The sequence below is a fragment of the Pinus tabuliformis genome, chromosome 8, assembly GCF_031772625.1.
Source record: "Pinus tabuliformis cultivar Carrire ecotype Pingquan chromosome 8, CPIR1, whole genome shotgun sequence".
Lineage (NCBI taxonomy): Eukaryota > Viridiplantae > Streptophyta > Pinopsida > Pinales > Pinaceae > Pinus > Pinus tabuliformis.
The window spans coordinates 1,580,189,613-1,580,203,858 of NC_142294.1; positions in this window are offsets into that span (position 1 = coordinate 1,580,189,613).

Sequence of the window (14,246 nt, forward strand, 5' to 3'; positions counted from 1 at the left end):
TTGGAGATCACGACACGTGTTGTCCTCTAAGTCGCCAGATTTGGAGATCACGACACGTGCCAACCTTCAGCTACTAGATTCATGACACGTGGTGGCCCCAGCCACCAGATATGGCCGTCAGATTCATGACACGTGGCAGCCTCAGGTATTAGATCTTTTCCTCAGATTTAAGTCACGTGGCAGATTCCAGATCTAGGCACAAATTGTCGACACTTGGCAGCCTCTCAGGAACAGATTTTTTCCGCCTGCGAGCGGAAATCAGAGGAATGTTCAAATTTTCAAGAACAAATATTTTATTTCAATGTGGGAAATATTATTTCGTACGCCGAATTCAACTTCCCGTGAGCCGATCTGGCCAATAAGTTATTAGAAGATAACCCCTCTGCCTGATAACTTATCCATTAAGAACTTATCTTCTGATAAGTTATGTGGTGATAATTTATCTAGTGAGAAGTTATGAGCGTATAATCTATCTGATAGTGGATAAGTTATACTGAGCCCTTATCTGCGACGAAATAACTTATCATTTGTAAGTTGATAGCGTATCTTCTGATAAGTCATTTTCAGATAACTGATATGTTGATAAGTTCTTTGGAGAGAAGCTATAGCAACATAAATTATCTCAGGTAACATATCGGTAAGAGCTTATCAACAGATAAGTTCTGGGTTGATAACTTATTAGTTAGAACTTATCTGAATATACGTTCTTATCATCACTGATATGTTGATAAGTTATAGCAAGATAAGTTATTTCAGGTCACTTATGGGTAATAGCTTATCAACGATAAGTTATGGGTTGATAATAAGTTATCAGAATATAAGTACTTTTCTGATGATAAGTTTTCAATATACTTTTCAGGTTATGACGTATCAGTAGATAAGTTACCATTAGATGCAAAGAAGCTATCTCCTCATAACTTCTCTCGAGATCAGTTATACACCATGACCTATCTGCCAAAGGGTTATACAGCAACAATTTCTCCACAGATAACTTATTCAGTGCGGAATCGGCATTTTGACCTCTGCAACTACAGAGCTCCCTGTGTGCCGCCAAATATGGAGAACGCCTTCCGTTTGCGTCTTCCCGATGGAAGATTCAACTCGCCGCCGCCAAATATGCGTTGAATAAACTGTCTGATCGATAGGGCGGGGCAATTTCAGGGAATTCTGAGAATTTACTCCAGGAACTCTAGATTTGTTTGCTGAGAAATTTCATGTCACAGATTTTGAATGGAATTCATGGCAGATTCAACTCGCCGCCGCCAAATATGCGTTGAATAAACTGTCTGCTCGATAGGGCGGAGCAATTTCAGGGAATTCTGTGAAGAGAATTTACTCCAGGAACCCTAGATTTGTTTGCTGATAAATTTCATGTCACAGATTTTGAATGTAATTCATGGCAGATTCAACTCGCCGCCGCCAAATATGCATTGAATAAACTGTCTGATCGATAGGGCGGGGCAATTTCAGGGAATTCTGTGCAGAGAATTTACTCCAGGAACCCTAGATTTGTTTGCTGAGAAATTTCATGTCACAGATTTTGAATGGAATTGGACATGTAAGCAGAAGAGTTATTTGTTAATTAGCGCACTAATCGTGATGCCAAGATTATTTGGAGTTTGTATCAATGGTGAAATTATGGTAAATGTGCAAAAATCGCCACAATTCTGTGCAGTGCGTTGTCTGGAGGTGTGGCCCGGATTGGCATTCTTGTGGACATTATCCACTGTAGCTTCCCCTAACAACGTCGTTGTTCAGACTCATGATTGTAAAAGCAAAGGATATCATTCAATTTCGCGCTTCCCTGCCATGGCCGCCTCCTGACCTGACCTTCACGCCGAGGCTGCAAGGCCTGCGCTCTCAGCGATCGGGCCTCCTGCCCCCCGTGCCCGTTCCTCCCCTTTTCCTTATCCCCGTGTATTCTCCCCTTCTCTTACCCCCCCCCCCGCCTCTCCTGATCTCGCCTCGCCCTGCCTCGCTTCTGCGCCTAGCAGCGTTTGCTGCTAGGTCGCTCTGGGCTCTGACAGATTCCCGACCATGGCGGCCTCGGGCCCTTCAGGACCGGACCCGGATGAACTAATGAAATCTTTCGCTTCCCTAACCCAGGAGAACTCTTCGGAAAGGATCAGGCCCGTTACTTCTCGCTTCGTGAAAAAAATGGATGAGATCCCTGAAATCCCGCTCCCCCCTGCCCTTCCCAGGAGGGCGGCGGTAGCTCTAGCCGATAGAGGTTTAGTTGGTCAGTTCACGGGTTTATGGCCCTCCCCTCGCACAGTTCAGCGATGGGTGGAAAGAAACTGGAACTCAATCGTGCAAGGCAAGATCGCGATTCGCTTCTGCGGAAGAGGGTTCTTCACCTTCCTCTTCGAAACAATGGAAGATCGAAACCTAATCTTCAGGAATGGCCCATACTTTATGGACACAAGAGGCCTTTACCTGAACAGGTGGACTCCTGACTTCGATCCGGAGATGGACGTCCCCAACGCGGTTCCCGTTTGGGTCCGGCTCCCGCATCTGCCCCTTCATTGCTGGGGAGATGAATCAGTGAAGGCAATTGGAAATGGAATAGGGAAGTATATTGACAGATCGGAACCTAAGGAGAACATGCATGCATGTGCAAGAATCTGTGTAGAAGTGGATCTAGGAAAGGGACTACCAGAAGCCATCAAACTCAGAGTCGATCAATGGACGCACCTTCAGCAAGTCGATTATGAACAGCTTCCTTTCAAATGCAAGGTATGTCATGAATATGGACATTTCGCCAATAGATGTAGTAAAGCAAATGCAAATGTTTCTGATTCTAACCCTGAAACAGCAGAGGAAGCCTGGGAAACTGTCAAAAAGAAGAGGCCCAACCCTCCAAATGGAAACAGCAAAAACCCTATAGTCTCCCCCCTCCCCCCTTCTCCGTCAGGCCCGACTATTCCCTCATCCTCCAACCAATTCGAAACCCTATCTGAGGTTGATCCTCCTTCCCCCCCCCCCTCCCCGAGAGCCCCCCCTGTCACCCCCGCCTCCCCCCCCCCCGCCTTCCTCCCCTCCCCACACAATAGAGAGAATATTAACCCGGAACAAGTCCAAGGAAAGCAACACATCTGTAGAACCACCAAGAAAAGTCGGAAGGAAATCAAATAAGGAGATAAGGGATGAGACGGCAGCAAAAGAAATGACAACAGGGATTCAACAACCAATGGACACCTATCTGGACAAGACGAAAGGAAATGGAGAGAAAGGGAAAGAGAAAGGAGGTTCCCACACCAAAACAAACAAGTGATGAATCTGGTCTCTTGGAACTGTAGGGGGATGGGCTCCTCCCTCAAGGTCAATGCAGTCCGCGATCTTCTTAAATCAGAACACCCTGACATCCTCCTCCTCCAGGAGACCAAAATTAATGAGCAGGACTTCAAGAACTGCCTAAAGAATAGCAGAGCCTATGAAGGAATTGCAGTAAGCGCATCTGGCGCCTCAGGTGGTATAGGGACCATCTGGAACAAACAAAAATGGAACCTTTTAAATCAAAGACAAAGCAACTGGTGGATCCGTTCAGATATACAAAACACAGCAGGGACAGAAGATTACACTATCTATAATGTCTACGCCCCTCCCCATTTCCGGGACAAAGATGCTTGCTGGAAGTCAATTGCGGCAGACCTCCAGGGGACACAAGGTCGAAGCATTTTTCTAGGGGGAGACCTGAATCTAATACGAAATGCTGAAGAAAAGATGGGGGGAAACTTCTTGGCAGATCCCTCAAGGGAAGCCCTCGAAGAAATCATTCTAAACCACAATTTAGTGGACTTCCCTCCTCAAAATGGGCGCTTTACCTGGTCCAACAAGAGAGCAGGTCGAAACAACATCAAAGAAAGATTGGATCGTATCCTAGTCCAAGATAGAATAGTGGCTAAATTTGCATGCATCAAAAGCCTCATTATCCAAGGATATTTCTCAGACCATAAGCCTGTAGCACTTAAATTGGATAAAGGAGCAAACTTGGGACCGCTCCCATTCAGATACAACAAAGCGTGGGATAACCAGGAAGACTTCCGAGCTCTGATTAAAGAGCAGTGGTCAATAGAGATCAGAGGATCCCCGCACTATGTTTGGGAATCCAAAATAAAGATCCTGCGTTGGGCCATAAAACATTGGGCCAAAAGCAAGGCAGTAGCAGAGAATCGAAACAAATCAGCGCTCCAAGCAAAGCTAACGCAGTGGGACCAAGAGAAAGATAGCAGACAAGACACGGAAGAGGAGCAAATCAAAGAGATGGAACTTCAAAAGGAACTGTACAAGCTGAACAGAAAAGAAGAAGAGGAACAAAGACAAAAGTCAAGGTGTCTATGGCTCAAGTCGGGAGATAGGAACACCTCCTTTTTTCACAACAATCTGAAAATGAGGAGAGCGGGTAACAACATAGACAAAATAACAGTGGATGGAGTAGAAATAAAAGAGCAAAAGGAAATCATGGAGGCTGCGTCCGCTCACTTCCAAGAACTCCTCACTGCGGACCAGCAAAGTAGTGATGGCATGGAAATCCTTGACACGATGGACTGCAAAATCTCTGAGGACCAAAACTCTGAGCTGGATAAAGAGATTACTGAAGAAGAGATCGAGCAAACAATCCGCAACATGGCCTCAGACAAGGCCCCGGGACCTGATGGTTTCACTGTGGACTTCTACAAGACACATTGGGACATCATCAAAAAGGACTATATCAGAACAGTAAGAAATTTCTTCCAAAAAGGCAAGATGGGTGGTGGAATGAAATCCTCCTTCCTAGCTTTAATCCCCAAAGACCCCAACCCTCTCTCCTTTAACCGCTTTCGCCCTATCTCCCTCTGTAATGTCTCCTACAAAATCATAACTAAGATCCTTGCTAACAGGCTCAAATCCATTCTCCCCACTCTCATCTCTGAGAACCAAGGGGGTTTTGTCCCGAAGAGGCAAATCACTGACAATGTAATTCTCATTCAAGAGGCTATTCAAAGCAGTATCTCTAGGAAAGAAAAGGGTATGATAATGAAGCTGGACATGGCCAATGCTTTCGATCGAGTTAACCACTCTTTTCTTCAGGCTGTCCTTGAAAAGATGGGCATATCCGAGCTCTTTATAAGCAGGGTGCTGGAGTGCATATCGGGCAATTGGACAGCCCCCCTCATCAATGGAAGACCCAGCAAAGCTTTCAAAAGCTCGAGGGGCCTGAGGCAAGGGTGCCCGCTCTCTCCCTTCCTTTACATTCTCATGGCGGAAGCTCTAAGCTCGAAGCTGGAAAATTTGAGGAGGAAAAGAGAAATAACAGGGATTGAAATTGTCAGAGGGTCGAAAGGAATTAATCACTCTCTGTTTGCGGATGATACCCTCCTTATAGGAGGTGCCTCTTGCATAATGGCGAGAAGATTCAAAAAAGTCTTGGACCTCTTTCTTCTTGCCTCAGGTGGCAAACTCAACAATAATAAATGTATGTTATACGCCTGGAACATTCCTAATCATATCTTACAGCGCATTTCCCTCATCATGGAAATTCCAGCTCAGCTAAACTGGTCCCATTTCATGTATCTGGGGCTCCCCCTGGCAAAAGAGACAATCAAATCAGGGATTTGGGTCAAGATCATCGAAAAACTCAGAGGCAAATTGCAAAGTTGGGGAGTGCACTGGTTAAACTTAGCAGGTAGATCGATTCTAATCAAGTCCATCCTCGCCTCTCTTCCCATTTATCAGTTCGCTATCGCTCTAGCCCCGGCAAGCACCCATAAACACATGGAGTTAATAATCCGAAGCTTTCTGTGGCAAGGTGGCAAGCAGAATACTAAGAAGTTCAGTTTGGTCAAATGGGATAAGGTGATCCTTCCAGTGGAAAAGGGCGGGCTAGGAATAAGGGTTCCTAGGCTAGCAAACCTCGCATTGGGCTTCAAACTTATCTGGAGGATTCTAAACGAAAGAGATGCATGGTGGACTACCATAATAAAGAAGAAATACTTGAACGGTCCAAACAGCAATATCCTATCAGAAAACATTATAGAAAGACAAGGCACTCCGACTTGGAACCTTATCAAGAAATCGCTCCCCCTTTGCAAACCTTTCATCTCTAGAGCTCCTGGGAATGGCAGCGAAATAAGTATCTGGAGAGATAGAATAATGGGGTCACAGGCCAGAGATACACTTCGTCATCTGTTTCCCCTCCAACGGTGGATGGCTGATTCGAATTTCAATTCTCTCTCCGACATCTCTTTATGGGATCATGATTGCTGGGCTAGCTGGTCCCTCCCCAATCTCCCAATGAACTTAGCCAATCTTTGGGACGAGCTCAAAAGCTCCCTCAGTGGCTCAGCGCCCACTAATAGAGGGAAAGAAGACAAGTTCGTTTGGGATCCAAATGGGAGCAATTACTCAGTCAAAGAAGGCTACAAAGCCCTCCAGGACATCTCAGTGGTAAACAATTGGTCCCTGTACAAAGCTGCATGGCGCCCTGAATGCCTCCCCAAGGTCAAATTATTCAATTGGACTCTTCTTCACGGCAAAATTCTAACTGCTGAGAACCTCAGAAAGCGAGGTATCCAGGGGCCTTCTATGTGTTGTTTATGTAAATCAGCAGAAGAAACCATCACTCATCTCTTCGTTGAGTGCCCGATTTCTAAAGCTTGTTGGCATCTCCTCTCTGGTGCTATCTCTTCAGAAGCCCTTCCTCCTCAGATCTCGACCCTCCATAAAAAATGGGACAAAAGACTCCATCAACCCAAAAAAGGCAATCACATAGTGCACAAGATATGGAACAACATCCCTGCTAATCTGAGTTGGCAAATCTGGATTGCACGTAATAAGTGCATTTTCAATAACCAAAAGCCTACCATTACAGGCATTGTGGCTAAATCCATTGCCCTCATTGCTGAGTCTTTCGAAGCAATAGGGGTATCTAAGAAAGACATGGAGGTCGAGGATGAGAGGCTCAAGGAATGGCTGGGAAAATTCAACCTTACACCAAGTCCATGTGCTGGTATCAGAGAAAGGAAGGGCAGTCAAAATTGGAAGCTTCGTGGCACCGAAGAGGAAATTAGTAATTGGATAAGAAATCAAAAAAGGCCTATCCTGTATTTCGATGGGGCCTCAAAAAAGAACCCGGGTCAAGCTGGGGCCGGTGGGATCATAAAGGATTTACAGGGGAACACTATGGTATCCTTTGAATGGGGATTAGGCCAAATGCCCAATAACAAAGCAGAGGCCTATGGTCTCCTTTTGGGCTCTCTCATTTCAAAGAATCTCGGCCTTCAGAACCTTCTCATATTAGGAGATTCAGCTATAGTAATCGCTGCCATGAGCACAGGGAGAGAATTCAAACATCTGGCCCTCAACAATATCAAGAATCGAATCATGGAGAATGTTAGAGCGTTAGGAGAAGTTACTTTCAGACACATCCTCAGGAATTTCAACAAGGAGGCAGACCAGCAAGCAAATCAAGCGGTCAGAAGGAGTCTCGGTCAGGTCAGGGAGAATAATTCATTCTATGTCAAGGATATCCCGTAACCATAAGCCCTCCGCCGCCCCTTATCAGGGGAGAAGTCATTTCAGGCATCCGAGCCATCTTATCGTATCTTTCTCCATATCTCAAAGCTGCACAAACTGGCTTAATGACAGATCCTCTCGATCTCGGGCCTCTAAATCTCTCATCGTCCCCATAGCACGCGTGACATCTCGTCCTTCCAAGGCAGGCTCTCTCTGCGTCTTCAGCAAAGCCCATACTTCTCGTACTCAGACAGTCAAAAGGGTAATCATGGCCCTTGATCGTTTTCCTCCTATCCTCGAGCCTACTCAGTCCCGATTCACCCGCGCGAGGAACCTCCCTTCATCTACAAATAGTGGACAGCTCCATAACCTTTCCTCAGTCAGTGATCGAGTCTCTACTGCCCTTTCAAATCCTTGGTGTAGTTCGGAAGCTCTCTCCTCTTCAAGGATTCTTGTCATCCGTCCAGAACCAGGGGTAAGACAGTACCAGTTTTATGTGATTTTGTTTTTATTTAACAGTGGTTCTTGTTCCTCCAGCAGAGACCTCCAGAAGGTTGAGAGGCCCTATCGTCTTCTCCTAAATCCTCAGCTTCTCAGCGGTCCTGCGCCCTCCAAGGCTGTCTCAGGTTCCCTCTTCAATAGCACGCACTCACCTCTTATTCCTCAGGCCATTACAATGGCGGGACAGCAAGGCCAGCCCTCCAACCAGGCCCAGAATAAAGATCCATTGGGGAACATTTTCAATAACAAAGAATGCAATATGTGTATGGCACACACCATTATGATCAACAGTCTGAAAGCTCAGGTGAAGGAATTAACAGAGGACTACCACGCGGATAGGAATTCCAAAAGAAAGAAGTTGGAAAAAAGAAAAAGGGAGATTGAAGACTTAAAAGATCGCTGTATCCACATGGAGGCGGTTATAGACCATCTGCGCACCCTCACTGAGAGCCAACAGGCAGAAAATTCGACTAGAGCCAGCGCCCGGAAGGAGGACTCGGTCACACAACACTACCCTTGATTTCATGCATTGCAAATTTGCTTGGTTAGGAGGTTCCTATGTAAGGCAGTACAGCCGCTTGTTTACTGTATTGTGTTCAATTAAGAGAAACTATGAGGATAATGGGTCTGCGTACCCGATTTTGTGCCTCAGTTCTCATTCTTTCCCTCGCTATGTACTAGCTCTTTTTTCAGAAAGTTTTTCTAATATATGAGTAGCCGACATTGTAAAAAAAAAAAAAAACAACGTCGTTGTTCACATTTTTTGGCCACAAAGAGAACAATAATATTATTAATTTATTTTTATTTTTATAATTAGTATTTTTAAAATAAGTTGTATTATAAAATATTATTAATAAAAATAATTTAGAGAATTAATTTACAATATATATGCTATATTATGAATAAAGAAAAGTGCATATATAAATTAAATTATAAAAATTAAGAAATAAAACTTTGAAAAAAATAGTGATGAATCCATTAAAAAAAAAAAGTATAAAGAAAAATTTAAGAAAAAATATATTACATAAAGTTATTAAAAAAATGTGTAAGTATAAAGAAAAATTTAGGAAAAAATATATTAAATAAAGTTTTTAAAAATAAAAAGTAATAATTATTTTAAGTTTTTTTTAATGTAAGGAAATTCTTTTGAATATTTATTTAATTTAATTAAAAAAATACATTTGAAATTATTTTAAGTTGTTTATTTAATTTTAATTCAAAAATCTTAAATTACAAGTGTGAAAAAAGGTTTTTGTGTATTTATCATCTAGTTTCTTTGGCTAGGGTTTGGGGAGCATGACTTCAACATCTTCTATTAAGCTATGGTATGTACTTGCACATTATCTTATTGAATTGGTAAGAGTGATTCATAACAAGGAGGGATTGTTTCATATAATTTCTTTGGCTAGGGTTTGGAGAACATGACTTGAACATCTTCTATTAAGCTATGGTATGTACTTGCACATTATCTTATATCAATAAGATAATGTACTTGACTAATCAATGAAATTCTCCACCACCCACACTATATCAATATCAACACCTAACTGCACTAATAAAAGGTGCTCTCTCTTCATCTATGTAATGAAATTCTCATTGACACTCATTTGTATAACAACTCTTCTTACAAATCATTATTGAAGCATAAGTCACCGAATTTTGGATATCTTCCCATTAATAACATTATTTGAATGGATGAATTATTGAATATTGTGGCATTTAAGTTTGTTACAAACATCCTATTATTCAATTTCACCTATTGTATGTCTAAAATGATCATCACATATGATTATTCTTGTGATAACTTGTTCATATCAACTAAACTTTTCTTCACATTTTACGGCAATACCTTTTTTCTCCCCTTTTGCATGTATGGAGAACAATGCTTTTATGATGGAGAAATCACCCCCTATAATGTGATGTTTGAAGCACTCGTTTTCTCACTTTGAATTGCTCTTGTTGTTCTTCCACTCTTCCCCTAATAGCCCCTGCATCAAATCTTCTCAAACTCTCTTTGTCTCTTGCTTTGTGAGATTCAAGCACTCTGCTTGTTCTTCCACTCTTTTCTTAATGACATTGTCATCAAAACACTAGTTTATTGTGCATTTTGTCATCCATCATCATTGATATTTTATAGACTATTTACTCTCTCATCCATCATCATTGATATTTTATAGACTATTTACTTTCCCATCCACCATCATTGATAATTTATAGGCTATTTTTTAATAATGTTCACTACTCATGCCCAAACTCCTCTTTGTTTGCTTAGTCATATCCATAGAAGTTTGTGAGGATTTTTTGAAATTTAAACTACCAATATATTTCCAATTTGACCTCAAACACATTATAGACCAAGAGAGATGGAAAGTAAAGGCAAATATCACAATTAAGAAGAATATACACTAATTCATTTTACTATCATTATTATTATTATTTTATAGGGGTGTATTTTTCAAACCTTGACTTTTCTTTCATTTCATTTTATTATAGGCACCCACTTTATATTTTAATAGAGTCACACATCTTATTTGTAAGAAGTCTTACAATGCAATGAAAGTTTCTTTTATTGAGAACTCATTTCCCAAACCCTTACATCTCAAGTGTTTGTTAAAATAGAGTATATAAAAAGTGAAATTGTATACTAGAGCACATTAAAAAGTGAAGTTAGAAAGATTGCAAATATATTAAAAAGGGAAATTGTATGGTAAATTTAGGATATACTAAACAGTGAAGATAAAATGTAATAAATACTAAGTCAAATAAATTGAAGTGTTATTTATGAACACTTTTAGTGAATACATATATTTCTAATTATTATCTTATTCTTTACTTTTCCTCCTTTTAGGGGTTATTTATGAACACTTTTAGTGAATACATATAATCCTAATAATTATCTTATTTTTAACTTTTCCTCCTTTATGTATCAAGTGAACTCCTTCCTGTATCAAGTGATACAGAGATCAAATTTGAGAATATTGTGCTCATGTTACAAAGATTCATCTTATCTTGTTGACTTAACCCCTTTTAAAGGCATCTTCTCAAGAAATCATAATCAGATTATGATTGTAGACATTTTTTAACCATATTTTGAATTAGATTATTTGGGTTAGTCAAGTTAAAGAAGATGACATTTTTTAACCATATTTTGAATTAGATTATTTGGGTTAGTCAAGTTAAAGAAGATGATGTTAGTGTCATTGTGGTTTATCTTGTATTTGATTAATAATGTATTTTTATCATTTTAATTAGAATATTTGGGTTGGTCTAAGTTAAATAAGATGATACCACTGTCATTATCTTGTCTTGTTAAGATAATTATTTTGAATTAGATTATTTGAGTTAGTGAAGTTCAAGAAGGTGATGTTAATATCATTGTGGTTCATCTTGTCTTGTTTACTAATAATGGATATTCATCATTTTGAACTAGATTATTTGGGTTGACAAGTTAAGAAAAGATGATATTGGTGTCAATGTGTTTCATCTTGTCTTGTTGTGTAATAACCCTCAAGGGGCATCTTATCATATTGGGTTGCACTTGTAAATATTTCCTACTAGACCAATAATTTTTATTATTTTGAATAAAGATCATTTACATTCTAATATATCCAAATAGTTACATCTCCCATGTTTTTCCCATATTAAACTTGTTTTCAGATAATAACTTTGGACTTTGGAATTTCTAGCCGAAGTTCAACTTTAACACTTTTGATAAATATATCCGTTTAATATGATTGTGAAATTAGCATTATGATTCCAAATAATTTTATTTTATTTTATTTTCAATCAGATTGAATTCCCCAAATTTCCAAACCATTCATTTCTAAGTAAAATGAAAAACAACATGAATAAAAACATCATAATTTGCTAGAACTACTTTCTCCTCCTTTATTGTGTTGTTTGCAAATACTTAATAATAGAATTTTGCATTTTTCTTCTTTTGCATGTTTCAATAATTTGTCCACAATATCCTTAAAAAAATGTGTGTTTTTCTTGTATTCTATGTTTTTTTATAATTGGTCCAAAATATCCTCAAAAACATATAAAGGCCTTCTTTTTACAAATCAAAATCAAACTAATGAGAGGATGAATCAAAACAAGGTCAGCATACAATGATATACATCTTTTGAAGAGTGTTAAACATAAGAAGACATCAAAGGATAGGCCCTATCGCAATTCGCCAAAACTGCTTCATCCTTTATCATGCAGATTTTAGATGTTAAAAAAAATAACTAGTTTTTGTCTTCATAATTGTCATTGTACTCATCACATTATGTATATCTTATGCTGCAAGAAAAATAATAAAGATAATATTATTTTAAGCTTGGGTTTCATGCTCAATTTTGTTGGTCAGTTGGGTCAAGCATATTCTTCATGCTTCTAGGATTTGTCAAGTCAAAAGAATATTTTTCTTGAGTCAAGAGAGTCTTTATTATTTGTATAAGACCTTATTGGGCAAGTTGTAACATCTAAAAGATATTGTTTTTGTCAAGTCAAAAGAATATTTTTCTTGAGTCAAGAGAGTCTTTATTATTTGTATAAGACCTTATTGGGCAAGTTGTAACATCTAAAAGATATTGTTTTGAGTCTAGAAAGTCCATATGAACCTCCAAGCACAAGTTAGCCTGCTAGAAGAAGTCGGCCATGTATGAGGTTATTCGACCTCATGAGAAGGCTATATATATAAGAACTCAACCTCACTTGAGATACTCTTCTCATGAGAAGGCTATATATAAGAACTCAACCTCATTTGAGATACACTTCCGCAGTTCGATCTCAAACAAGAAATGGAAGAAACTGAAATCTGATTTTTGTACCATCTTTCTCTCACATGTGCGAAGGATCTAGGGTTGTTGTTGCTGCTAGGCCTAAATTGCAGACCTAATTGCAAGTCTGAAACTTTGTTTCAAGAAGGTAAAGAGCAAAGGAGCAAGCTAAAATGAAAGAAGGGGACCTAAATTTGACTTCTTCTACTCACATGTGTGGTGCTAGGGTTTAGGGTTTTTGCAGAGGAGCCAAGAGTTGCAAGATGAGATTGTAGATTCAAGCTAGCGACGAAGTTTAGATTGGAAGTAAGTTGAAGTAGATTTGACTCTTATTGACTTCGTTGATTTTTGCCCTAATTGGAAGAGACCCTTAGAAGGCCAACTTGCTACTTGGAAGACGACTTGGTCTAGGGTTTTTGGTCTTGGTTTTTTCATTTGAAGATTCTAATAAAAAAGAGATTCTTTTGGAGCCTACTTCTCGTGTCATTTGTCTTTATTGTTCATGTCTTTTGGAGCCTTAGCCTAGGGTTTTTGGTCTTGGTTTTTTCATTTGAAGATTCTAATAAAAAAAGAGATTCTTTTGGAGCCTACTTCTCATGTCATTTGTCTTTATTGTTCATGTTCTTTTGGAGCCTAGTTCTCGTGTCATTTGTCTTTATTGTTCATGTTCTTGGCAATTGTTTTGAAAAAATCTAATAAGAAACAATAAGAAGATAACTAAAGATCACAAGCAATAATGAAGGATAAGGAGAATCAATTAAATAGTTACCCTACTACATTCTCCAACAAGATATACATTTAAGTCATCTACTTTTCTCTATTTCCTATGTTAAGATAACTAATCCAAAATCTCCTAAAAAACATCCTATCATCCTGTCTACTAACACTGATGAGCATGTACCCAAAACAGGCATCTTTTGCTATTACACAATATTCAACATCCTATCATCCTGTCTACTAACACTGATGAGCATGTACCCAAAACAGGCATCTTTAGCTATTACACAATATTCTGTCTACCAACACTGATGAGCATGTACCCAAAACCGGCATCTTTTGCTATCACACATGAGCATGTACCCAAAACCGGCATCTTTTGCTATCACACAATATTCTGTCTACCAACACTGATGAGACAAAACAGTCATCTTTTGCTATTACACAAGATTCATATACGAAATTAAATCAAACAAAAGATAATATCCAAATATATATTTCTATATAGAAAGTATCTACCCAAAACAGGTTGCCTTTGCTATTACACGACATTCATATATGAAATTGAATAAAAACATATATGAAATTGAATAAAAAAAAAAGACAGTAAACAACTACAAAATCTACATTTCAATATAACAGGCCCGGATCTATATCGAATCCCAAATTAAAATATGCATTTCAAAAGTCGGTATATATATATCGATTCCCAAATTTAAACAACTACAAAATCTACATTTCAATATAAAAGGCCTGGATCCATATCGA